The sequence below is a fragment of the Micropterus dolomieu genome, linkage group LG08 (assembly GCF_021292245.1).
Source record: "Micropterus dolomieu isolate WLL.071019.BEF.003 ecotype Adirondacks linkage group LG08, ASM2129224v1, whole genome shotgun sequence".
In the NCBI taxonomy this organism is placed as follows: domain Eukaryota; kingdom Metazoa; phylum Chordata; class Actinopteri; order Centrarchiformes; family Centrarchidae; genus Micropterus; species Micropterus dolomieu.
The window spans coordinates 30,583,414-30,608,282 of NC_060157.1; the positions used below are offsets into that span (position 1 = coordinate 30,583,414).

Below are 24,869 nucleotides of genomic sequence, written 5' to 3' on the forward strand. Positions count from 1 at the left end.
CTCAAGGGACTGAGGTATGATGAGAGAGCAACAAAGAGAGCTCAAAGAGTAAAGAGCATGTGATCCTAACTGTCAGTACCAGACTATTCATAGAGATCCTGTGTTGCACAAGGCTGATTTAGCAACTCTGTAGATTATTTTGTGAATACACCCTAGTTCCTTCAACTTTTACTCTATTCGAGTATTAATCACTTTTATGCTGATGAACGTGTTTTGTGCTAACTAAACAGAAATTGTTATAAACAACAGTCATCATCAATCAACGTATTTCAGTACAATTATTCAGAATTGTTGCTCTAGTCTAAACTAAACTAACTAAACTAAACTTTCCAGAGTAAATGCTTTAGTTCACAGCAAGTAATGAGTTTTACAATTCCTTTATTTATTTATTTATTTATTTATTTTTTAACCTGTCCTGCCCAGCAGCCTGGTATGCAGTGTGAGGAGCTGGAGACAATGTTGTGCAAGACAGATTTTACTTTAACAAGAGAGTTTTAATATACTCCTTTGTCTGTTTTATTATTTATTTAATTATGTATTTATTTGTCACTGGGCCGGACATGTGGGCAGAAATGAGGATTGGGTGTACAGACACCACAGAGAAAGGACATCTGCAATACCTGAAAGAGAACGGGGATGCAATAATCAGCTGACATAAGAAAACAACTGAGGGAGAATGAAAAGGAGAAACAGTCAAGCGAAATAAATATATGTAATATATATAAATATGTTTAATTAAATAAATAACTTAATGAAAAGCACAAAGAATAGTTCTACCATGGACAACCTAAATTTTGTGTGTGTGTCTATGTGTGTGTGTGTGTGTGTGTGTCTATGTGTGGGTGAATGTGTAGGTGTCTGTGAGTGTGTGTGTGTGTGTGTATGTGTGCATAAGCCTGTCACAGAATGTAGTTGTTAGTGACAGTGGGACGCCACAACAGCACGGCACCAACCCCAGCAACAGGCAGGCAAGAACCCCAGTAGCAAAGGGCCCAAGACCACATGTCCCGGGGACAGCCATGCCCCGCCCTGAGGGAGAACAGCAGAGAGTTGTGCTGGGGGAGTCCAGGGACTCAAGAACACGTGAGAACCAACAGAGAGCTACTAAGCTTCGGGGAAAAGCCGAAGACAGATATGCAGCTTTTGGACAAATACACACCTGTAGTCGGACTGGATTATGCTCTGACAACTACGCCAGTTACTCGTGAGAGGAGCTTCGAGTAAACTGATTTTATTAAATTAGCTTTTTTCTTTATTTTTTGGTATTACAACGTTGATTTATCTTCACTGGAACTTCACGGCAGCGAACTTCTGTGTACATCCGGTTCCAATGTTGTTGTTAGTGTCGGTTGCCACCCAGAACTCTGTTGGACTAGTACTACAAAACTGGACATTGTTTGGAGAAAAGAAAGCGAGGAAGTTGAACTACCTGGTGAGTTCAGAAAATGTGTCTGTAAATTTATTCCAGCTATCGTTGTACTTTACCGTAAACAAGTTAGCATAGCATAGCCCTGATTGATCCGAACTCCATTCAGAAAATTTTTAGACATTGTTTGGTCTTGCTGACAGACCTGACAAAGCATGAATTCATATGTTTACAGTTTTTTACAACTGCTTACACATGTTTTCAAAACTGTCTCTCCTTTTTTCAAAACTCTACACATAATTCCGCGAGCTGCTCACACAAAATGCAAAATGCCTCATATCTACTACCATAAACACATCCCAAAATGAAGCACTTGCATCAGATGGCAAACACTTTTTTCATAATAGTACATTTTTGAATATATAATTTACACACTGTTGTTCTAAATCGAAAGCTCTTTTGTCTTTCATAGGCTTATGTGTACATTTCCATAAAATGTTCTAGAGTGAAAGAAATCTGTTGAGAAGTATACTGTAAACACCAATGCAATGTTGAAACAGATTTACATTTACAGTATTGAGAATAGAACATTTATTTGGCAAAACATTGTTTTACGGTTGTAACAGTAACACAGTGTCGTCCGGGGGGAAAAATCCAAAACACTGAACACTTAACATTATTATGGGATGGTGTTTTGATACATATCGATTCTGAATATTTTAAACGGTTTTAATACTCATTTTCCACAGTATCGATCCTGAAAATGCGCTTCTCTTCTCTCCCTCCAACAGCGTATTGACACACACACCGCTGCAGCATCCACATAGCCTGGCTCCTGTCACTCACAGTGACTGCAGAGTTTCAGTTGATAGGAAAATACGTTGACGGAAGGTCAGAAGTGAATTAACTGATGCTGTTCTGCTTAACACACAGTACTAATAACTTTATTTACTAAGATAAGTTGATTAGATAATTTAGTAAGTAACTTCAGTAATTCAATCAATGTTGTGTAATTTTTCAATCAATTTTTCAATTTTGGTATCTAAAATGGTATGGAATTTTGATATTTTTCATGGTATTGTACCGAAGTTAGAAATTCCAGTATCGTGACAACACTATTATGTAATAGTTTGATATTCTGGGAAACAGATTCTCTTTCTTGCTGAGAGTTAGCGGAGACTAGAACATCTGAAGGTCTGTCCAAAGGTCAAAAGAGTAAAGCAAAGTAGTTTGAGTTTAAAGAGACGGACTTTGTCTTGACCAGGCACAGTGATTTCCTGGGGTTTCATCGGGTTACTTGTCAACCTCATGGTGACGACAACAAGACTCAGGAAGTCAGTGCCCAGTCAAGAAATAGTCCAAGTTGTTGTTACACTCTTTTTGTAGAGCTTAAACAATATGAGATATAACGTGTCAATTAGTTACCTTTAGAGGTGCTGGTAGGCAATTTATTTAACAGAGCCCGGCTAGCTTTTTCCTCCTATTTTCAGTCTTTATGCTAGGCTAAACCAACCATCTTCTGGCTGTAGCTTCATATTTAGCATACAGACACAAGAGTGGTAACAATCTTCTCATGTCATATGTTCCAAAATTATGTGCTATTCCTTTAATAGTGTGTAAAAAATAAATTAAATTACATTACAACGGCAATGTTCTTGGCATCTCTGTTTTACAAGTTGTTTCACTCACAAACTGAATGCCTTAAGTTCCTCAAAGTATATCAAAGTTATACACTCTTGGTTCAAATTTACTCAAATAATACAAGATTTTTTCAGCCCTATTAAGTTTCACAAACAATTGAAAGAGATGAAACACTATTTAACTGGATTGTCAATAGTTTACTTAGTAGTTTTCCATGTTCCTGTAATGGGTGTGTTTGTGAGAGATTGTGTGTTCAGTACATTAGTGTGTTGCCATGACTGTTAGACATTAATCTGAGTTGTTAATGGATGTCCCAGCTTGAGAGGAATGGGAACAGTGATTTGGAGTTTGTGTGAATGTGTGTGAGGTGGGGGCGAGGGATGTCAGAGAAACCATGACTGTTTTAGGTTGAATGTCTGAGCATGTATTCCAGTGGGGCACTTTACTGCCATAGGGCTCAAGGGCACTGTGGCAGCAGCGTCACAACAACAGCAGAGGGAGGAGAGGGGAGGAAATGGAAGTCTAAACTCAGCTCTTAAACAGGAAGCCACCCTGGTTCTCTTATTGTTGTGTTTTTATAGACTCAACTTCCTGTCAGCCTGACCTCCCCCATTACCATGGTTACAATCCCTATTGTTTATGGGATGGATTGTAAAGAACCTGCACTGGCAAGAGCTAACATACATCATCAATTTGTGGTAAAAGAGAAGTTGAAATCATGTTGTTTTCATTCATTTTTGGCTTATATTTTTCTTGCTCTGCACATTTAGAGTTTGAGTTTTATTTAAACTACATTGTCTCTTAAGTTTGCATTCATTCTGTCTTAAATTGAATTGTAGGCAACATTTAAAACAAGTTTAAACTCTTTAAAAAGCCTTATTTGTATGGAGTCTGCAGATACCCTCAAAAATGCCCATTTGGTCTCACACAAGGTGCTTGTACTGTGTGAATGAAATGATGAAATCAAGAGTTTAAGCAGCATCAACAAATAGAGACAAAGCTAGAGAGAGGAAAAGAAAGAGAAGGAGTTAAAGAAAAGAGGATGTGGCCGACAGTAAAAAATGACTGACTGAAGGGGAGTGTAGCTCTCTGTCTAATTATAGATCCTGCTGTGAGCTGGCTGAAGCAGAAGTGCTGCTGGGGTTTCCACAAAGCCAGATATTTACAAGACAAACACGGGTATGTGTCTTATTTATTGCTTACGAGATGTGTCAGCATATACCTGCGCAATTTCTTGTTTCTGTGGACATTTAAATTTTGTGAATATAAAGTAAAACCTGTTGTATCAAAATCTGATAATCAAATCACATAAGTCCAACGTGGAGTCGAGGGGGTGGGGGGTGGGGTTAGAAAGAGAGATAGATTTTGTTTGTTAATTAAATTATTCTTCTCTATCTCACTCATTATGTGATACTCTTCTTTTGCTGCTTTTGCTACAACACTTGCTTTAACAGCAGCAACACCATACAAGAAATGTTCTGTGTGTGTGTGAGTGTGAGTGAGTGAGTGAGTGAGAGAGAGACTGCTGACCTAACAGACAGCAGGCCTATATGTTTATTGAAACTCAGTGAGGAGTTAGGAACTGGACCATGCTGCATTATGCATGAACCTTCCTCTGTTACTGTACATACATACACACACGCACACACGAATACACTCACAAATGCACATATACCCATGATGTGCAAATCCATGCTTACATCTCTACACCTATCATACTACATACTTATCCTTTCCCTCACGTATGTTAGTTGTGATTTCCATACAGACAATGACCTGAAATACGTTCAGTTCTTTAATGTAAATAAGAACACTGATTGATTGATTGCAGGAGGCCTCTGGCATTGGCCTATGTGTTACTGTGTCTTGTTTCAGGGGAATCACTGGTCATAAAGTCATTTGAAAGGTTGTTCAAAGGGGAACTGTTGGAGCTAGGATGGGATTAGAGGATGCCTCAATCACATTACCCAACTTCCTGTACAGACATCTAGAAAGTCCTGGCACACATGCCAGGCATTTATTTTTGGATTTTTTTATCTGCATTCAATACTATCCAGCCACATCTTTTGGCCAAGAAATTGCTTATTCATTTTAATCTTGATGTTAACTTTGTGGGCTAGATTTTTTAAGTTGTAGGTCTCAGAGGGTGAGAGTAAATGGCTTTTTATCAGAGCTTCTCAAGATGGCACCGCTCAGGGGAGCGGTGGTATTTTGGTGTGCTCTGTTTGTTTTGTTTATGTTTGTTAACTTCGCATTCTGCTGTGATACCCGGAGCCCTTTCACCAGAGAAGAACTCATAAACATAAGGGGAACAATACAAGCGGATTTAAAAAAATTTTTACTCTCCCCGCGAGTTTGCTAGCTACTTTCTGCTCTGTGTTTACATTCCAACGCAGGCCAACGTTTACAACGCACTGCGCACGCTGGCCGACCAGATTCAGAGCGGACATTCCCGGACTCCTTAGTTATTCTTCTATGTGACTTTAACAAAGGAAACCTCAGGAGTTCCGGGATGCAGCCAAGCAGTGTGAACGTGTGTTCATGAGCTCTTGGTGGTAGGCCCAGGCAACTGCTTTTATCCTGCTTTATTTGTCCACAACCTCTAGATGCTAGCAAAAGACTGAAACAGTTGTTACATGTTTGCATGGCAAGCTACAATTTGACATAAAAACCGAAGTAAAACCGCACTTCCGACCTCAACTTGCTCACAAGCTGCTCCGAGAGCAAACATGGCGAAGGGGCAAAAAGAAGCAGATGCGTCCCTCAATAAACTCCTGGAGGCCATTCAGGAAACTAAAGAGGTACTGACCAAACATACTGACAAGAAAACGGCCGACATTCAAACTACAAAAATAGAGTCCACGCTGTAGGAACAAGCACAGGAGATGGAGGCATGTGTGGGCGCAAACGAGGACTACATAAAAGACACACGCGACCATGTTGACGAGATGGAGAAACTCATAGCTCCTCTCAAAGACAAAACTGATTATTTGGAAAATCGCAGCAGAAGATCAAATATTAGAATACTGAATGTACAAGAAAGATCAGAAGGCTGTAATATGGTGGGTTTTCTGGAGCGGTTCATACCACAACTACTAGGTGAAGACGACTTTACATCACTCGTTACTTTTGAGAGGGCACACCGCCTTGGAAAAATCTCTGAGAGACTGTGGACAATCCTTGCCAAATTCCTGAACTTCAGAGACAAAGGCTACGTTCAGACTGCAGGCCTTAATGCTCAATTCCGATTTTTTTCCCAGATCCGATTTTTTTTGTTTGACAGTTCACATTATAGTTTAAATGTGGCCCACATCAGACTCCAGTGTGAACTGTAGTGAAAGTGACCTTAAAGTGACCCGCATGTGCAGAAGAATAACATGATGTCACACGCTGTTACAGGCTACAGAAGTAAACAAGGAGCAGTATAGCTCCGGTTAGCACGCGGGGGACTCCCGTTTTTCATTGTCCTCTCACGGGTCACATTTCTTCCGAATTATGACAAGTGTTCACAACTTTCTGTTCTTTTCTTTACGGTTTCTGGTGCTGGAACTCTACTGCCCCACAACTCACTCCGTCTCTCTCTCTCTCTCTCTCTCTCTCTCACTCTCTCCACACTGTGCCCGCTTGGACACGTAGCATGCACGTAAAGGGTAATTTATACTTCTGCATCGAATCGACGGCGTAGGCTACGGGGCTACTCAGAGGCTACGCCGCTGATGTGCACCTCCTCAAAAATGTAACTACACGTTGAGTTGACGCGGACCGTAAGCACTGTGATTGGTCGGCTGGGTAGCCTCGCAATGCCTCCGAGCCGACCGGAAGTACCCAGCGCTTTGAAGTAACTTTTACAGCCAAAACGGTGGCTGTAACACAGTGAATCAATATATTTGACCGTCGCAACCCGAGCGAAATGACTCGTTTCGCTATCAGAATGTGATCCATTCGCTCGGTAACATTTCAAAAGGCTACACCAGCCGCACGTAAACAATTTTACCCCCATTTACGTTAGCGAAGGGCTAAACCGGAAGTTAGCCTGCTCGGCCGGCAAGAGTCAACACAGTGGACGCTGCAGCGCTACTGCCGACTAGTGTTTGGGGGTGTAATTGCAGAATGACAGACACACCTACGCACAAGTATAAATGCACGTAGACCCTACGCAGGAGTATAAATGGGCCTTAACTCAGAAGAGAGCCCCGGTCCGGTGAATTTTAGGTATAAGAAAAGGAATTTGTGAGCAGATGATAGCGAGGTAGAGAAGGAAGAGAGCCACATGTTTAATTATGGCTTTTTGTGGAGCTTTTTTATTCAGCGCGGCTCCGTCTGCAGCAGAACAGCGGCTCTACATTGACGTCAAAGTCGCATCAAATGCGAACTGAGTGTCCAGACTGAGGTCGCATTTAAAAAGATCCGATCTGTATCGGATTTGGACCACATATGGAAGTGGCCCAATTCCGAACTGGAAAAGATCGGATTCCATGTGACTTGGCCTGTTCACACTGTCATAAAAATATCAGATCTGAGTCACAAATGGGCAAGAAAATCGGATTTGGGTCACATTGGCCTGCAGTCTGAATGTAGCCAAAGAGAAAGTCATCCGGCTCGCCAGAAGCAAAGCAGAGATAACATATGAGAACAAGCAGATATCATTTTATCCAGACTACAGCGCAAGAGAGACGGTTTCTTGGGCGTGAAGAGGATGCTACGAGAGAAAGAGGTTGAATAGGCTCTGCTTTACCCTGCACAGCTTCGCATCAGGCACGAGGGAGCACTCAAGTTTTTCTCTAGTCCAGCAGAAGCACAAAGGTTCCTGAAAGACCTAAGTGAGTAGCCTAAAAATAACAAGTGAAAGTTAATAAAATAGTTAACTAAATAGTCACCTGAAACGGTAGGCTAATACAAATAAGGTCCCAAAAAGAGAGAGGGGGAGACTCTGATCATGCGATGTCACACTTATTTTGTTTCCTTCAATGTTAACTTGGACTGATTGGTGGTGTGACTGTTGACCCACTGCTGCATTCCCCATAAATATCAGTCTATGGCTGAGCACTTATGGCTGCAGAATTGTGGGGTTGGACCACATGTGACTTTTTGTTAGATGATTTAGTAATGTAGTCTGATATTGTATTCTGTACATCAATGGTAAAATGGGATTACATTCATATTTGACCATGCCTTTTGCCTTCACTTATCGAGCTCTCATCCAAACCTCCTTAATACTGTAGTTAAAATGTTCCTGTATACTGTTTGTGGCCAACTATTTTTCAGCACTTGCCAGGCCACCATTGCTACTTAAGAAAGTTACCTACCTAATGTTGTTTTGTTATTGGGGTTTTAATCAGCAGATTTTTAGTTTATCTTTCTGTGGACTTTGCATGATCTCTTATTGAAGTTTTTGCATACACAAAGTCGATATCAACACCACCTTCTGATCTAGGTTGAATCTTACCACTACGGTTTCACTACTTTTAAACTGCAAGCAGGAACTCCTCCAGACACCTACGAAGATGTCTTATGTGATATGGGCCTATATCCTGCTGGGAGATTCACTTATTGAACTAATATTATGGGCCAATTGACATGCATTTAATAGAATGTTAGAGGGGTCAATTCTCCAATTAAAAGGAAAAAAAAAACTTACATATTTAAAGAGACATAATGTAGATATAGCCTTTATTCAAGAGAGTCATCTGACTGATTCTGAGCATTTGAAACTACGTAGAGACTGGGTTGGTACTGTCCTCTGTTCCTTCTTTTCTTCAAAAGCAAGAGGAGTAGTTTTACTTATTAATAAGAAAGTGAATTTTAAATTAAATTCAGTTGAAAAGATAAATTTCTACTTGTTGAGTGTTTGATGAACAGGGTAACCCGGGTGAATTTATATGGCCCTAACTTCGACAACCCAATATTCATAAACAATCTGATTTTGAAACTTGCTACGGTGAAGGGTCACTGTATAGTGGGTGGAGACTTTAATTTGGTTTTAAACCCTCTACTAGATCACTCATCACCCAAATCAGCCTCACTATCAAATGCAGCTACAGTGCTAAACTCAGGTTTGAAGGACATGGGTATAATTGATGATTGGCGATCCCTTAATCCAAACCATAGGGATTTCTCTTTTTATTCAGGTACACATAATACATACTCCAGAATCGACATGTTCCTACTTCCACGGGATATGATGCCCACAGTAAAAGATTGCTCATATCTAGCTGCTAACCATTCAGATCACAATGCCTTAAAATTTACTTGCATGATTAATACTCCACAACCTTCATAGAAATTACATGCTAAAAGACCCTGAATTTCATACATGACCACTAATATAGAAATATTTCTCTCAAAAACTCCTCTTCACATGCTAACGTTTGGGAAGCCCTTAAGGCATATATGAGAGGCCACATTCTATCATTCAGCGCTCAGAAGGTCAAAGAAAATAGAGAGGCACAAGCTAAACTGGAAAGAGAAAAAGTGAGGTGAGATCGCTCTCAATAGAACAATTTGAGATGAAGACAACTACTTTAAATGTAGTTCCTTTTATAGGCTCAAAAAATGTTTAGCCTCACTCACAAATAACTCTATAATACTGAACACATTTCATGCTTGGCAAGAATCTCATTCACTTTTAGATCTAAAGGTCTCATTTCTTAGGAAGACCTCTTTATGGGGCAACCTCAATCTTTCAAACCATATTGCTGACACAATACTACAAAGATGGAAGGGCAAGCAAATTCACACAGTTGAGGATTTATACATTAATGATACATTTACTAACTTCCAACAACTGTCTGAAAAAATTCAATCTTCCCACACACATTTTTTTCAAATTCCTCCAAATTAGACAGTGGGTTAAAGAAAACTCCAAAGACACTTTCCCACATGTCGCAAAAGAAACGACTTTTGAAACTTTTTTACAGTAGGTTATTTATGTACAACAACTAGAGGAAGGACATCCTGTATATATGCTATCATTAATGACAATTTACCAGATGGAAAAACTTCAATAAAAGAAAAATTGGAAACAGATCTAGGCTGTGCTTATAGTGAGAAGAACTGGAATCATCTTCTCGAGCAGGCACAGGCTGTGTTTGTCACCACGAATAATAGGTAAATTCAATTCAACATACTCCACAGAACATATTACAATCCACTCAGATTACATAAAATTGACACCAACAAATCGCCCATGTTTCAGAGATGTAAAATGACGAGGTGATCTTCTTCATATTCTTTGGAGCTACCCAGTTATAGAAACATTTTGGAAGCATAGTACTGCATTAACCTCAGAGATAATAGGATCTCAAATTGACCAGGACCCAAAACTGTTGATATTGGAGGACTCGAGTTCTGTTACTGTGAACTCTTACAAGAAGTATTTTATTCTACTGGCTAGCACTGCAGCGAGAAAATGCATTCTAACTAACTGGAAATCTCAAGATCCACCATCAGCAAGGCAATGGCTTAAGTAGCTTGTGTCTTACTGCACACCCGAAAAAAATATTGGTTTAATGGTCATTTTACACAGCATTCCAAATTATTATGCAAATGATATTTTACACTGATTTTCCTAAGTAGTCAATGCAAATGACAGTCAGTATAATTTTTAAGTCATCAGCCGTTAGGGCATAACTTGAATTTCATTGAACAAACCACCCAATGGTTTGTTTTATTTTTTCAAAAATAAAAAATTCAAAATTCATTGTTCCAAATTATTATGCACAACAGAGTTGCAAAACATTTTATAGGTTGTAAAGAACTGAAAATGGTCATTTATTGAACTTGCAGCATTAGAAGGCCATATTTACTGAAATCAAAAGCTATTTCTATCAAACACATATTAACAGGGCTAGTTACATGTTAATATAGGACCCCTTCTTTGATATCACATTCACAATTCTTGCATCCAATGAACTTGAGTTTCTGGAGAGTTTCTGCTTGAATTTCTTTGCAGGATGTCAGAATAGCCTCACAGAGCTGCTGTTTTGACTGCCTCCCACCCTCATAGATTTTTGCTTGAGGATGCTCGAAAGGTTCTCAACAGGGTTGAGGTCTGGGGAGGATGGGGGCCACATCATGAGTTTCTCTCCTTTTATGCCCATAGAAGCCAATAACACAGAGGTATTCTTTGCAGGATGAGATGGTGCATTGTCATGCATGAAGATGATTTTTCTACAGAAGGCACGGTTTTTCTTTTTGTACCATGGAAAAAAGTGGTTAGTCAGAAACTCTATATACTTTCCCGAGGTCATTTTCACACCTTCAGGAACCTTAAGGGGCCTACCAGCTCCCTCCCCATTATTCCGGCCCAAAACATGACTCCGCCACCTCCTTGCTGATGTTGCAGCCTTATTGGGACATGTTGGCCACCACCCATCCACTACTCCATCTATCTGGACCATCCAGGGTTGCACAGCACTCATCAGTAAACAAGACTGTTTGAAAATGTCATGGTCCACCTGATTCCTGCTTACAGACAGAAATTAAAACTCTTTAAACCTGTAGTATGGACATCAAAGAAATGGATCAGTGAAGCTGTTGAGGATCTTGGACTGCACTGACTGGGATGTTTTCAGGGAGTTTACAGAGGCTGTGACGTCCTACATCAGCTTCTGTGAGGACAGCTGCATTCTAACACGCACCGGGGTGAGTTATAACATTGACAAACCCTGGTTCCCAGCTAAGCTCAGACAGCTGAGGTTGGAAAAGGAAGAGGCGTTTAGGAGTGGAGACCAGGCCAGGTTTAAGGAGTCAAAATACAGGTTTAGCAAGGCTGTGCGAGATGCTAAACAGCTGTATGCAGAGAGACTACAACATCAGTTCTCTGGTTCTCTGCTTCTGTCTGGAGGATTCAGACAGATCACCAGCTAGAAACCTAAATCCCCCCACTCCATGAATGACTCACGTCTTGCCAACGAGTTGAACCAGTTTACTGTTGCGGTGAAAGACAATGGGACAGACCTGACACCACCCCCCGTCACACCACTGATCAGCCACAGTCCACCATCTCATCCCCCACCTCCTCCCCCTCTCTTACCATTCTAGAGAGGGAAGTCAACAGACTGTTCAGGAGGCAGAAACCTCGAAAAGCAGCGGGGCCAGACTCTGTCTCCCCATCCACCCTGAAGCACTGTGCTGATCAGCTGTCTCCGGTGTTTACAGACATTTTTAACACCTCACTGGAGTCATGCCATGTGCCAGCCTGGGACTAAACGACTACAGACCCGTCGCCCTGACCTTTGTGGTTGAAGTCTTTTGAGCGCCTTGTGTTGTCCCACCTTAAATCCATCACAGACCCACTCCTGGACCCCCTGCAGTTCGCCTACAGAGCTAACAGGTCTGTAGATGATGCAGTAAACATGGCCCTTCACTACATCCTCCAGCACCTGGACTCCCCAGGAACCTACACCAGGATCCTGTTTGTGTATTTCAGCTCTGCTTTCAACACCATCATCCCAGCCCTGCTGCAGGGCAAGCTCTCCCAGATGAACGTGCCTGACTCCACCTGCAGGTGGATCACAGACTTCCTGACGGACTGGAAGCAGCAGGTCAAAATGGGAAAACATGTCTCTGACTCCAGGTACATCAGCACCGGTTCCCCTCAAGGCTGCGTTCTTTCCCCTCTACTCTTCTCCCTGTATACCAACACCTGCACCTCCAGTCACCAGTCTATCAAGCTCCTGAAGTTTGCGGACGACACCACTCTCATTGGGCTCATCTCTGGTGGGGAGGAGTCTGCCTACAGGTGGGAGATTGACCATTTGGTGACCTGGTGTGGCCAGAACAGTCTGGAGCTCAACTCTCTGAAGACAGTGGAGATGGTCATGCACTTCAGAAGAGCCCAGCCCCACCCTCCCCCATCATCCTGAGTGACTCCGCCGTCACCACTGTGGACTCCTTCTGCTTCCTGGGCACCATGATCTCCCAGGACTTAAAGTGGAAGCTGAACATCACCTCCCTCACCAAGAAGGCCCAGCAGAGGATGTACTTCCTGCGGCAGCTGAAGAAGTTCAGCCTGCCCCACGATGGTACACTTCTACACTGCCATCACTGAGTCCATCCTCACCTCCTCCATCACCATCTGGTACGCTGCTGCCACTGCCAGGGACAAGGGCAGGCTGCATCATTCACTTTGCAGAGAAGGTGATTGGCTGCAATCTTCCGTCACTTCACGACCTGCACGCCTCCAGGACTCTGAGGCAAGAGGCTGCTTTCCATCAGGACCAACTTCTCGCCACAAAAACAGCTTCTACCCGTCTGCAGCTAGCCTCATGACCAAGGCCCGGGCCCCCCACTGACTCCCCCCCTTCAAATAATACGTCGTCTTGGCACATGTAAATATCACTTCATGTCATATCATGCACGAACCTGGCACATTGCACATATTGTTGTTAATTTGTTATTTGTAAATTGTTGTTGTTCCATTGTTATTTTTATTTTTTTATATTGTCAGTTGGATTATTTTTCTCTATTCTTCTGTATTCTTGTAAAACTTGCATTTGTTTATTACATATTTATATATTTCTACATCTATTTATGTCAGCTGTATGTCTGTCTGCGTGTAGCACCTTAACACCAAAGCAAATTCCTTGTATGTGTAAAACACTACTTGTCAATAAAGCTCCTTCTGATACTGATTCTGATTCTGAAAAGTAGTCTTCATGTATTTCTTGGCCGACTGCAACTGTTTCTGCTTGTGAGCATTGGTTAGGGGTGGCCGAATAGTTTGGTTTATGCACAACTGCAAGCCTCTGGATTATCCTACACCTTGAGGTTTGCGGGACTCCAGAGGCACCAGCAGCTTCAAATACCTTTATGCTGCTTTGTAAAGGCAGTTAAGCAGCTGCTATCTTAATCCGATGAATTTGTCTGGTAATAACCTTCCTCATTATGCCTTAATCTGCACAAACCCATCTGTGCTCTGAATCAGCCACAAATCTCTTTACAGTACGATGATCACAATTAAGTGTTCGTGAAATATCTAATGTTTTCATACCTTGTCCAAGGAATTGCAATTTGATGCTTTTCTGCAGCAGAGAGATCCTTTTTCATTCCCATATTGCTTGAAACCTGTGGCCTGCTTAATAATGTTGAACATCCTTCTTAAGTAGTTTTCTTTTAATTGGGCTCACCTGGCAAACTAATTATCACAGGTGTCTGAGATTGGTTTCAGTAATCCAAAGAGCCCGTAGACACAATACCATCCATGAGTTTGATTGAAAAACTAAATATAAAACACCTAATTAATTTGGAACACGGTGTATGTGATCAAATCTCTACAAAATTTTACACATTTAATAAAATTCCTGCCCTGAACACATGGACATGCCAACATTCACCCATAGTCATAGCGCCACCTGCTGGCAACAGGAAGTGACCTTCAACAAAGCAGGCCCCACGGAACATTTTGTTGGCATATGTATCATGTCTAGATGTATCAAAAAGCCTCTTGGAACAATGCCATCGGCATTTTTAATTTTACACCGCATTCCAAATTATTCCTAATTATTCTAGGGCTCCAGTCTAAAACCCAAATATCTTTGGGTTTGGATCCCTGCATGGGTGTCAAATCTAGGCTCTAGCATGGCCCTGGCCCGAGACACTCAGGTCCTGGCCCCTGTCTGACAGTTTATCAGAATTCTGAGCCCAACCCTTCCTCCTCCCCATAACACAGCTTACTGTTGAAGCCAATAAAACAGTTGAGTTTTGTTTTAAATGGCAGTGGTTAGCCTATATTTCGTGACAGGTTAGGGTTAGGGTTAAGTGATGACCAAGTAGCCAGCGGCCGACATTGAGTTAACACTGAATTAAGCCTCTCAAATCGACACTTGACTTGCCTACAATATAATCCAAAGATATAAAAACACTTCAGGCATATTACAATGTTAGTTGTCAAAGTATTTATTATCACTAGTAAAAAACGCATTTTTGACAAGCTGAGACAGGCTGCTGCTCCTGCTGCTCACAACGGTGTGCAGAAAAACAGGCTATACATACATACATGCAGGTTGTCTTACATTACATCTATGTTATGCATCAAAAATCAAGGCTTCACCAGAGAACATCATGGCCAATCCCAAAGTCCAATCCCAAACAAAAACAGCTGCAGCCAGCACAGCTGCTGTTACACAGAGATCCCATAATCACGGAAAGAATATCGGCCAAAATGCTGCAATGCATACAGAAGAAAAGTTTGCCATCCCGCAAACCTAAGTTCTACCTTAAGTTTCTGTGCAAAGTCCACACTAAACAATACATTGAAGCTAGTTAGTTTGAGACTGTGTTGATGTTTGGTTGCTCCACCGAGACGTAAGGTGCATCTTAGCTACTCTGGCGTCCATAAATAAGTCCATACTTATCAAAACAGTGTCGCAGAAAATGACGTTTACACATCCCATGGCCAATCAGTGAACAGCACTATTCTTAACAGAGTTTATTATGGTTTTGTCATCTGTTTGTCTCTCTCTCTTTCAACGTTTTGCAATACTGAAGAGGCTAACGGCTAAAAATGGCAAAAAGGTACATATACAAGGACAAATAATTATGATTAGGTGATAACTATGAAACCTTTATCTACAGCTAGTCTCACAGTGACATCAAGTGGTAAAACCATTAACTACAACATAGACGTAATTTAACGGGGCCTGTAACGAACAGTAAAGTATATTGAGATGAAATTGTAACATTATAACTTATATATATTGTAGGAGCCATTATCCCCCTCATATTTCAAAATCAATGTTTTGTTCCCTTCCCCCACTTTTCTCCAGCAATTTTGGACTTGGCTAGGTGAGAAGGTTTACTATGAGTGGCTAGTCAATCAATCACTCCACATCAGACATAATTAAACGGTTGAAACACGGACAAAAATCGTGTAAGTTAGGCCTATAGAAAACATCCGACACAACGCAAAGGAGATGCTGAAAAGTTAAGGGAGAAAAAATACGAGTTTGCTGGAGGCAGCTAAGTGCCTGAATATTACAGACTTTTCTTCTGTGCTGCTGTTATTACAGCCTACCTGAAGACAGCAGTGAGGGCGCCTGCAGCAGGGTGGGTAGTAACTTTTTACAAGTAACGCAAATTTGCAAAATAAATAAATAATAAGTCATTGCCTTTTCACGTTCCTTTATTATTTAGATTTTTACTCTTTAATCCAGTATTTTCTTTGGGCTAGTAATCTACTCTTAATTTCGCTACATTTTCAATTCATACCTTCATAACTTAACTAGTCTGTGATCTGCATTTTGCTTCATTAACCGAAATGAGCTTCCATCCAGGCTGTGTGTGCTCGGTTACGCAGAAGTGCCCGGTATAATTTGCTCCTCCTGATCCCAGTCACCCCACCTTTCAAAACGATGCGCCATGACAGCCACTTGACTATTTTATGGAGGACTTTACACCTATTAAGGACTAGGTGTAAGATTTAAGTTGTAACTTATGTTTTTTTTTCAGCTGGTGCCACCCTTAAAACGTTAGTAGCACGTAAACCCCGACTTAAGTTAGAAATTAAATTCAAACTAGGCTAAGTTTGAACTTACACATAGCTGGTGCAACCCAGTGCAGGTGTGTGAGCTATGACGTGGAAATTGCCTCGAAGCCCAGCCCCAGGGATGTAAACTCATCGGGCCCCATTGGGTTGGGGCTGAACTGCAGGGCTCTATTTTAGACTTGGTCTTGGTCGGAAAAACAAGCAATTGGGAAATTAGTAGTTTTTTCTTTTGTTAGATAATTTTCTAGAAAGTGACAAAAAAACTAGTTTTAGTTTTGAGACAAAAATAATATAAAACCTCATGTCAATACTCTGAATATGAATATTTATTCAGAAAACAGAAACATATTCGCTAAAACCTTTTTTTAATGTACGTGTTAACTTTATTTCGTAAATTATCAGGCATATTCACTTGCTTAAGAAGAGCCAGACTTGAACCTACAGCTTTGACCCTACGTATCAGTAATCAGTAATTCTCACACTGATTTGTAAAGTGTTCTAAGAATGTGCAATCATTTTTGAATTAATAGGAAACAAATCACACATGCACCATTTTACTGCAGGGGCGTAACAAAGAGATAAGAAAGTGTCAGCTTGCTGTTGCAACTTATACTATTACAAGACATATACAAGCACACACACAAACGCACATTATTGAGGAGAAAGGGATGACAAAAGTGATAAAGATGGAGTCCCATGACTTTCCCAAATACTTTGATGTGGTCCTGTCAGTCCTCCTGTTCACACCTTTTCTCTGACTCCAACTCCATATTAAATCTTTATCCCTCTTTATTTTGTTTGTCTCTTTTTTTGATGAGCTATTCCTCTCTGACTCTTGTCTCAGATTTTTCTCCCTTCAAACATCTATTCAGTTCAATTCAATATTATTTATATAGCGCCAAATCACAACAACAGTTACCTCACATCGCTTTTCATAAAAGAGCAGGTCTAGACCGTACTCTGAGATGTTATTTACAGAAGCCCAACAATTCCCACCAAGAGCAAGCACTAGGCGACAGAGGCAAGGAAAAACTTCCTTTTAAGAGGCAGAAACCTCGAGCAGAACCATGGCTCAGGGTGGGCGGCCATCTGCCTCGACCGGTTGGGGGTGAAGGGGAGAGAGAGAGCGAGAGAGAGAGGAACAGAGAGAAAGAGAGAGGCAGCCTACACAATATACACACAGAGGTACAGACAGTAAAGGTGATGTTGCTATAGACTAAATGAAAAATGGTACAGATAAATACAGTAATGTTTATGATAATAATTGTAATGTTAATGATTATAATTACAATAATAAAAATAGGACTAGTAACAATAATTGTAGCAGAGGGTGTCGAGCAGGAACACGGGGGCAGCAGGTGACTCGCAACCACAGATCCAGACTCCACAGCTCCAGAGCCAGAAATACCTGCAGGAAGTGATAGGAGGAGAGAGGAGAGGGACGAGAAAGCACAAGACTACCGGAAAGGGGAGAAGTTGTGTTAGTAACATGCAATAATGGGATGAGGTTGCATACAGAGGGAGAGAAAGTAGAGGAGAGAGGAGCTCAGTGCATCATAGGAAATCCCCCAGCAGTCTAGGCCTATAGCAGCATAACTAAGGGATGGTTCAGGACTCACCTGAGCCAGCCCTAACTATAAGCTTTATCGAAGAGGAAAGTCTTAAGCCTACTCTTAAATGTGGAGATGGTGTCTGCCTCCTGAACCCAAACTGGAACCTTCCACAGGAGAGGTGCTTGATAGCTGAACGCTCTGGCTCCCAGTCTACTTTTGGAGACTCTAGGAACCACAAGTAACCCTGCATTCTGGGAGCGCAGTGCTCTGGTGGGATAGTAAGGTACTATGAGCTCTTTAAGATAAGATGGTGCCTGACCATTAAGAGCTTTGTAGGTAAGAAGAATGATTTTAAATTCTATTCTACTGGATTTTACTGGAAGCTAATGCAGAGAAGCTAAAACAGGACAAATGTGATCTCTTTTCCTGGTTCCTGTCAGAACACATGCTGCAGCATTCTGGATCAGCTGAAGAGTCTTAATGGACTTTTTCAAGCAGCCTGATAAGAAACTGTAGTAATCCAGCCTAGAAGTAACAAATGCATGGACTAGTTTTTCCTGCATAATTTTTAGACAGGATGTTCCTGATTTTCGCAATATTACATAGGTGAATAAAGGCAGTCCTTGAAATTTGCTTAATGTGAGACTTAAACGACATGTCCTGATCAAAGATAACTCCAAGATTCCTCACAGTGGTGCTGGAGGCCAGGGCGATGCCATCAAGGGAAACTATATCTTTAGATAATGCATCATGGAGGTGCTTCAGTTTTATCTGAGTTGAACATTAGAAAATTACAGGTCATCAAGGTTTTAACATCCTGAAGGCACATTTGAAGTTTAGCTAACTGATTAGTTTCATCTGGCTTGATCGATAGATATAACTGAGTATCATCTGCATAACAATGGAAGTTTATGGAGTGTTTCCTGATAATATTGCCTAAAGGAAGCATATATAAAGTGAAGAGGATTGGTCCGAGCACAGATCCTTGTGGAACTCCATGACTAACTTTGGCGTGCATGGAGGATTCTTCGTTAACATGTATAAACTGAAATCACTCTGATAAATAGGACTTAAACAGCTTACAGCGGTTCCTTTAATGCCAATGAAATGTTCCAGTCTCTGTAATAGGATCTGATGGTCAATGGTATCAAATGCAGCACTAAGAACTAGTAAAACCAATACAGAGAGAAGTCCTTTGTCTGATGCAATTAGGAGGTCATTAGTAATTTTCACCAGTGCTGTCTCTGTGCTATGATAAACTCTAAATCCTGACTGAAAATCCTCAAATAAACTATTGCTATGTAGAAAGTCACACAGCTGTTTAGCAACTGCTTTCTTCAGGATCTTAGAGAGAAATGGAAGGTTAGATATAGGTCTATAGTTGGCTAAAACATCTGGATCAAGGTTGGGCTTTTTCATAAGAGGTTTAATTACAGCCACTTTAAAGTACTGTGGTACATAGCCTGTTGATAAAGATAGATTGATCATTTCTAATATAGAAGTGCTGACTAAGGGTAAAACTTCTTCAAGCAGCCTAGTCGGGATGGGGTCTAAGAGGCAGGTATCAACTTCAATAATTTCTTCATCTAAACCATCAGGTTTAGATGAAGAAATTATTGAAGTTAGTTGGTAAAGATTGAGGGAAGCAAAGCAGTCTAAACATATATCTGGTTTTACAGCTGTTTCTAAGGTTCCTGAGTTTAGAGATAAGTCGGTGCCAGTTGAGGGCAGGTCTTGGTGAATTTTGGTTCTAATAGTTAGAATTTTATTAAAGAAGCTCATGAAGTCGTAACTACTGAGAGCTATGGGAATACTTGGCTCAATAGAGCTGTGACTCTCTGTCAGCCTGGCTACAGTGCTGAAAAGAAACCTGGGGTTGTTCCTATTTTCCTCTATTAATGACGAGTAGTACGCTGCTGTGGCATTACGGAGGGCCTTCCTATAAGTTTGAAGACTATCTTGCCAAATTAAACGAGAATTTTCCAGTTTGGTGGAACGCCAATTCCCCTCAAGTTTCTGCGATACTTGCTTTAATTTGTGAATTTCAGTATTATACCATGGAGCTAACCGTCTTTGTTTTATTATTTTCTTTTTTAGAGGGGTACAGAGTTGAGTGTCATTCGCAGCGCGCCTGCAGCACTATCAACAAGATGATCGATTTGGGAGGGACTAAAATTAGCATAGGAGTCCTCCGTTACTTTGTGATCTGATAATGAATTTTGAGCTAATGGAATCGCATCCTTAAATTTAGCTACAGCACTATCAGACAGACATCTTGTATAAAAAATTTTGCCCAATGGCGTGTAGTTCAGCAATACAAACTCAAAAGGTATCAAACAATGGTCCGATAAAGAGGGATTCTGTGGGAACACTATTAAATGTTCAATTTCAATACCATATACCAGAACAAGGTCGAGGGTGTGGTTAAAACAGTGAGTCGGTTCATGAACACTCTGAGAGAAACCAATGGAATCTAACAGAGATAAACGCAGTACTGAAGCTGAGAAGTGTGTTAGACTGCGACTCTGCCTCCTGGTCTCAACTCTGGGTTGTCATGGATTTGGTCCACTAATAAACTTGGCCAGATTTCTAGAAATAAGAGCTGCTCCTTCCCAAGTGGGATGGATGCCGTCTCTCCGAATCAGACCAGGTCTTCCTCAGAAAGTCTGCCAATGATCTACAAAGCCCACATCGTTTGCTGGACACCACCTCGACAACCAGCGGCGGAATGACGACATGCGGCTATACATGTTATCACTGGTCAGATTTGGCAGGGGTCCAGAGAAAACAATTCTCAACTCTTCAACTCTTATGAGCTTAGGAGTTTCACTAACCTCAAAGGGCCTTAATTTGCATCAGCCTTTACTAACTGTACTAACAGCCAGGTATCTATGAGGCTGGGAGACATCTTTATTTACTAAAAGTAGCTGTTGCCTCTAAAAGGTGTAGTGTGATTTAGTCATACTCTCGCACACAGTATAGTCAAGTCAGAAGAAGGCTTTGTAGTTATATTTAGACTTGTGACAAGACAAGTGCTCTGCTCAGTTGGTTGTTGACTTTGTACAGCACACAGAGTGTATAGTTAAATATATGTTGGGTTTTTTTAACACACACACAAACACACACACACATGCTTACTGTTTTATTTATTTGTTTTATTTTAGTTTTTAATATATTTTTATTTTTTTAACACAAACACATGCTTTGATTACTTTACACTTTAATTACTTGTTTAATGAAATGTATGGGGTTGATTGTAGTATGGATGATGCGTTGGCAATATTGTTGTTACACATTCATGCTAATAAAGCTAATTTGAATTGAATTGAGTGTCTATCACTAGTGGCACTGTGATGGTTGTCAGCTCCCCTTCAGTGTTACTAGACTTCTGCAGGTTGTTAAAGATTGCTGACCAACTCATCTTTCTTGTATTTTTACTTCGTACTCCTTGTTTGTTGTTGTTTTTGTTCCTTTTCATCTTTTTTTTTTCTGTTTTTATTTCCAGTTCTCTCGCACTGTGTGGCTTTTTCACTTTTAATTCTTCACTCTGTCAAGATTTGTCCACTCCATCAGAGAGTATGGAGAGAGTGAAGGAGGAAATAGAAAGAGGCAGAGGGAGAGAGAGAGAGAGACCTTTCTATATCCTTGTCTTACCTGTAGAATCAGTCCTGACAAGGCGGCAACCTCTGCAAAAACACTGCAGTTAATTTCATTTCATTTATTTGACAGGCACAGTGCTCATTAATTAACAGTAAAATAACTGTAAATGAGCCAGAGTTAGCTCAACAGGCTAATTTTCTTCTGTTGTCCCATGCCAGTTATTATGAGGGCAACCTAAAATAAAGATTTAAAATTACATACATATTACAGTCCACAAGTAATAACAATATATACAGAATAGTAGTAAGACAGGTAAAACACATAACAATAAGTAACAAACAACATATCAACAAACAACAAAAAATAACTAGAAATGGAAGAAGACTGACAAAAGACAATCTGCAAAAAAGCAACAAATCGCAGTAGGCAGTCAGTAGTCTAATGCGCACATATGTGATTATCAATTAGCCACCTCTTAAGCTGACCAGTAATAGAACGATAAGTATTTGCTCCTCTTATCAGTATTGGCAATAGATTCCATTGTTTATTTGCTGTTACAGAGAACGCTGACTGACTAAAAGCACTTCTTCGAGTGGGAATGACACAATCCCCTCTTGTGATACCTCGGGTAACATGAGTGCCTGCTCTCTGCATAACAAATCTCTTCAGTGGAGGTGGGGCAGTGCTGTACAATATCTTATAAACTAGACAAAGGTTACTATAATTGATCAAGTTTTCCCTACTCAGAAGCCTATGGGTATTTAAGATTTGACAGGTGTGAAAACTATTAGGTTTTGAATCTAAAACTTTGATAGTATGGTTATAGAGACTTTCGAGTGGCTTCATTGTGGATTTCTTAGCCTGTGCCCAGCTTGTCAAACAATATTTACAATACTCACACAAATCATCCAAGACTAAAAGATGCTCAGCTGCTCAAACTCAAGTCAGAGTCCCATCCAAAATTACACACCTTAAGAGAAGAAGAGCAATAACAATAGCAATAGCCATAACAAAACTCTACATAAAGAGGCAGTTACAGAATGCAAAGACATTGATTGGTTGTTGCTGAAAATCCCTTCCCTAAATAGTATCAAAAATTTGTTTCACATAATGATATTTTTTAAGGATAAAAGGACAATCATTTTAAGGACATATTAAAAGAGCCACATGTAGACTAAACTAAACAGATATCTGCTACTTCTGTTCTCCAGCAGTAATATCTCCAAAACCACATCCTCCTCAATGTTTAAAGTTAAAGTTTAAACATTGCATTGTGTTTTTCAGTCATCATTTGACTCTCCTGACCGGCTTTCTCTGTCTCTCACATGGACCTTGCTTATGTGTCTACATGTGTGTTCATGCTTTGTGTGTTATTCTATTATAGTGCTCTACACTATATCTGCATTCGATATCACTATATCTGCATTCACACACTGAGCCTAAGTGCTCAAACGGAAACTAACATTCACACTCACTCATACACTGGCGGAATAGCCGCCAGGGGCAATTCGGGGTTCAGTATCTTGCCCAAGGACACTTCGACACGCAAGGGATTGAACCGCCGACCTTCCGATTAACGGCCAACCCGCTCTACCTCCTGAGCCACAGCCGCCCCACAAACTGTAACATAATATCGTTCTCTAAGAGAACTAAAAACATTAGAGCCTCATAGTACTTGAAGAGACCCATGAGAGACAGATTGTGGAGATATTATATGTGGTTGCAGAGACTTAACCACTACATGTTACTAGACTTAAAGTCATGTTGGCTACACAGGAACTGTTATTATCAGTTATTTTAGAATTCTAAAGTACATCATGCATCCGCTTATTGAACAGCAGCGTGGCTAAATGGAGAGATTATTCCTTAACTAAAAGACCCAGTTCCATAGCCTGCCAAAGTGTCACTACATACTGAGTAATTTGCGAAAACTGTAGATGTAGCATGCCAGTAGTGCTACAGTTTAAAGCAAAATTAATTTTCACTACAGCATCACAGGATTGCACTACAATTGTGTGTGTGTGCATGTGTGTGTGGTTATCCGTGTCCCAGTGTGTTTTGCTATTTACAGTGGTGTGAAGTGTGAAGTGTTTGCCCCCTTCCTGATTTCTCTGTTTTGTTTTTTTTTTGTCACACAGAAATGTTTCAGATCAAACTAATTGAAATATTAGAATATAAGATAACACAAGCAAACACAGGTTTTTATTATTAAGGGAAAAAATCCAAACCTACATGGCCCTGCGTGAAAAAGTGATTGCCCCCTAAACCTAATAACTGGTTGGGTCACCCTTAGCAGCAACAACTGCAGTCAAGCATTTGCAATAACTGGCAATGAGTCTTTTACAATTTTGGCCCACTCATCTTTGCAGAATTGTTGTAATTCAGCCACATTGGAGGGTTTTTGAGCCTTAACTGCTTTTTTAAGGTCATGCCACAACATCTCAATCAGATTCAGGTCAGGACATTGACTAAGGTCCCATCCACACTACTGCATTTTCAAATGAAAACGGAGACCTTTTGCTACGTTTGGGAGTAACGGATTACATGTAACGGCATTACATAATTAGGATACAAAAAAATGTATCTGTATTCCGTCACAGTACAGAAAAAATAGACGTAATCAGATTACAGGTACATTTTGTAAAATCGGGGATTACTCACAGGGATTACTTAAGCAGAAGCTTTCCATGAAACAGAAAACGCAGTGTTATTTGCCTCCATATACAGTATGTTTTTTATATACAGTCTATGGTAAAAACCCAAAGCAAGGAAGGGACGTGTTGCAGACATTGATTGGCGTTTACAGTCTCCAGTAGCGGCGAATGTGTGTTTACGCCCCCTCCCCATCATGCAGACTCTGTGCGGACTGGTTCCAGCTTCCAGTGTGTAAACACGGCAGCTGGACCAGGACCGAACACAGCCCCCGAGACCGACAAAGGCCAGTTTGACCACGGGGGAATGTGGTTTTCTTCTCCATCAAATATGATCCAGTTTCACCAGAATCAGTGAAGAAAGTTGTGTTTTTGTACAGTGATCAGCCCCAGAAAAACTATGCTTCAGCAGCTTCATATTGTTTTCATTGGATGCTAAATTAATACAAGTGCAGAATGGGTAATTAAAATTGTAAAATGGTTATATATATGGAATACCTACAAAACAATGTTTTTGTCATTGATGGGCGAGATACTGCCATAGTGGAAAGCATACCATATAAAAACATTTA

The 24,869-nt window shown here is 40.7% G+C and overlaps 1 protein-coding gene and 1 pseudogene across 3 annotated transcripts in view; one reads left to right on the forward strand and one right to left on the reverse strand.

Moving 5' to 3' along the window:
• Positions 1-24,869, forward strand: part of hdac7a (histone deacetylase 7a) — a 118,540-nt gene that overhangs the window by 30,803 nt on the left and 62,868 nt on the right. The window lies entirely within an intron of this gene.
• Positions 900-20,523, reverse strand: LOC123975014 (annotated as a pseudogene).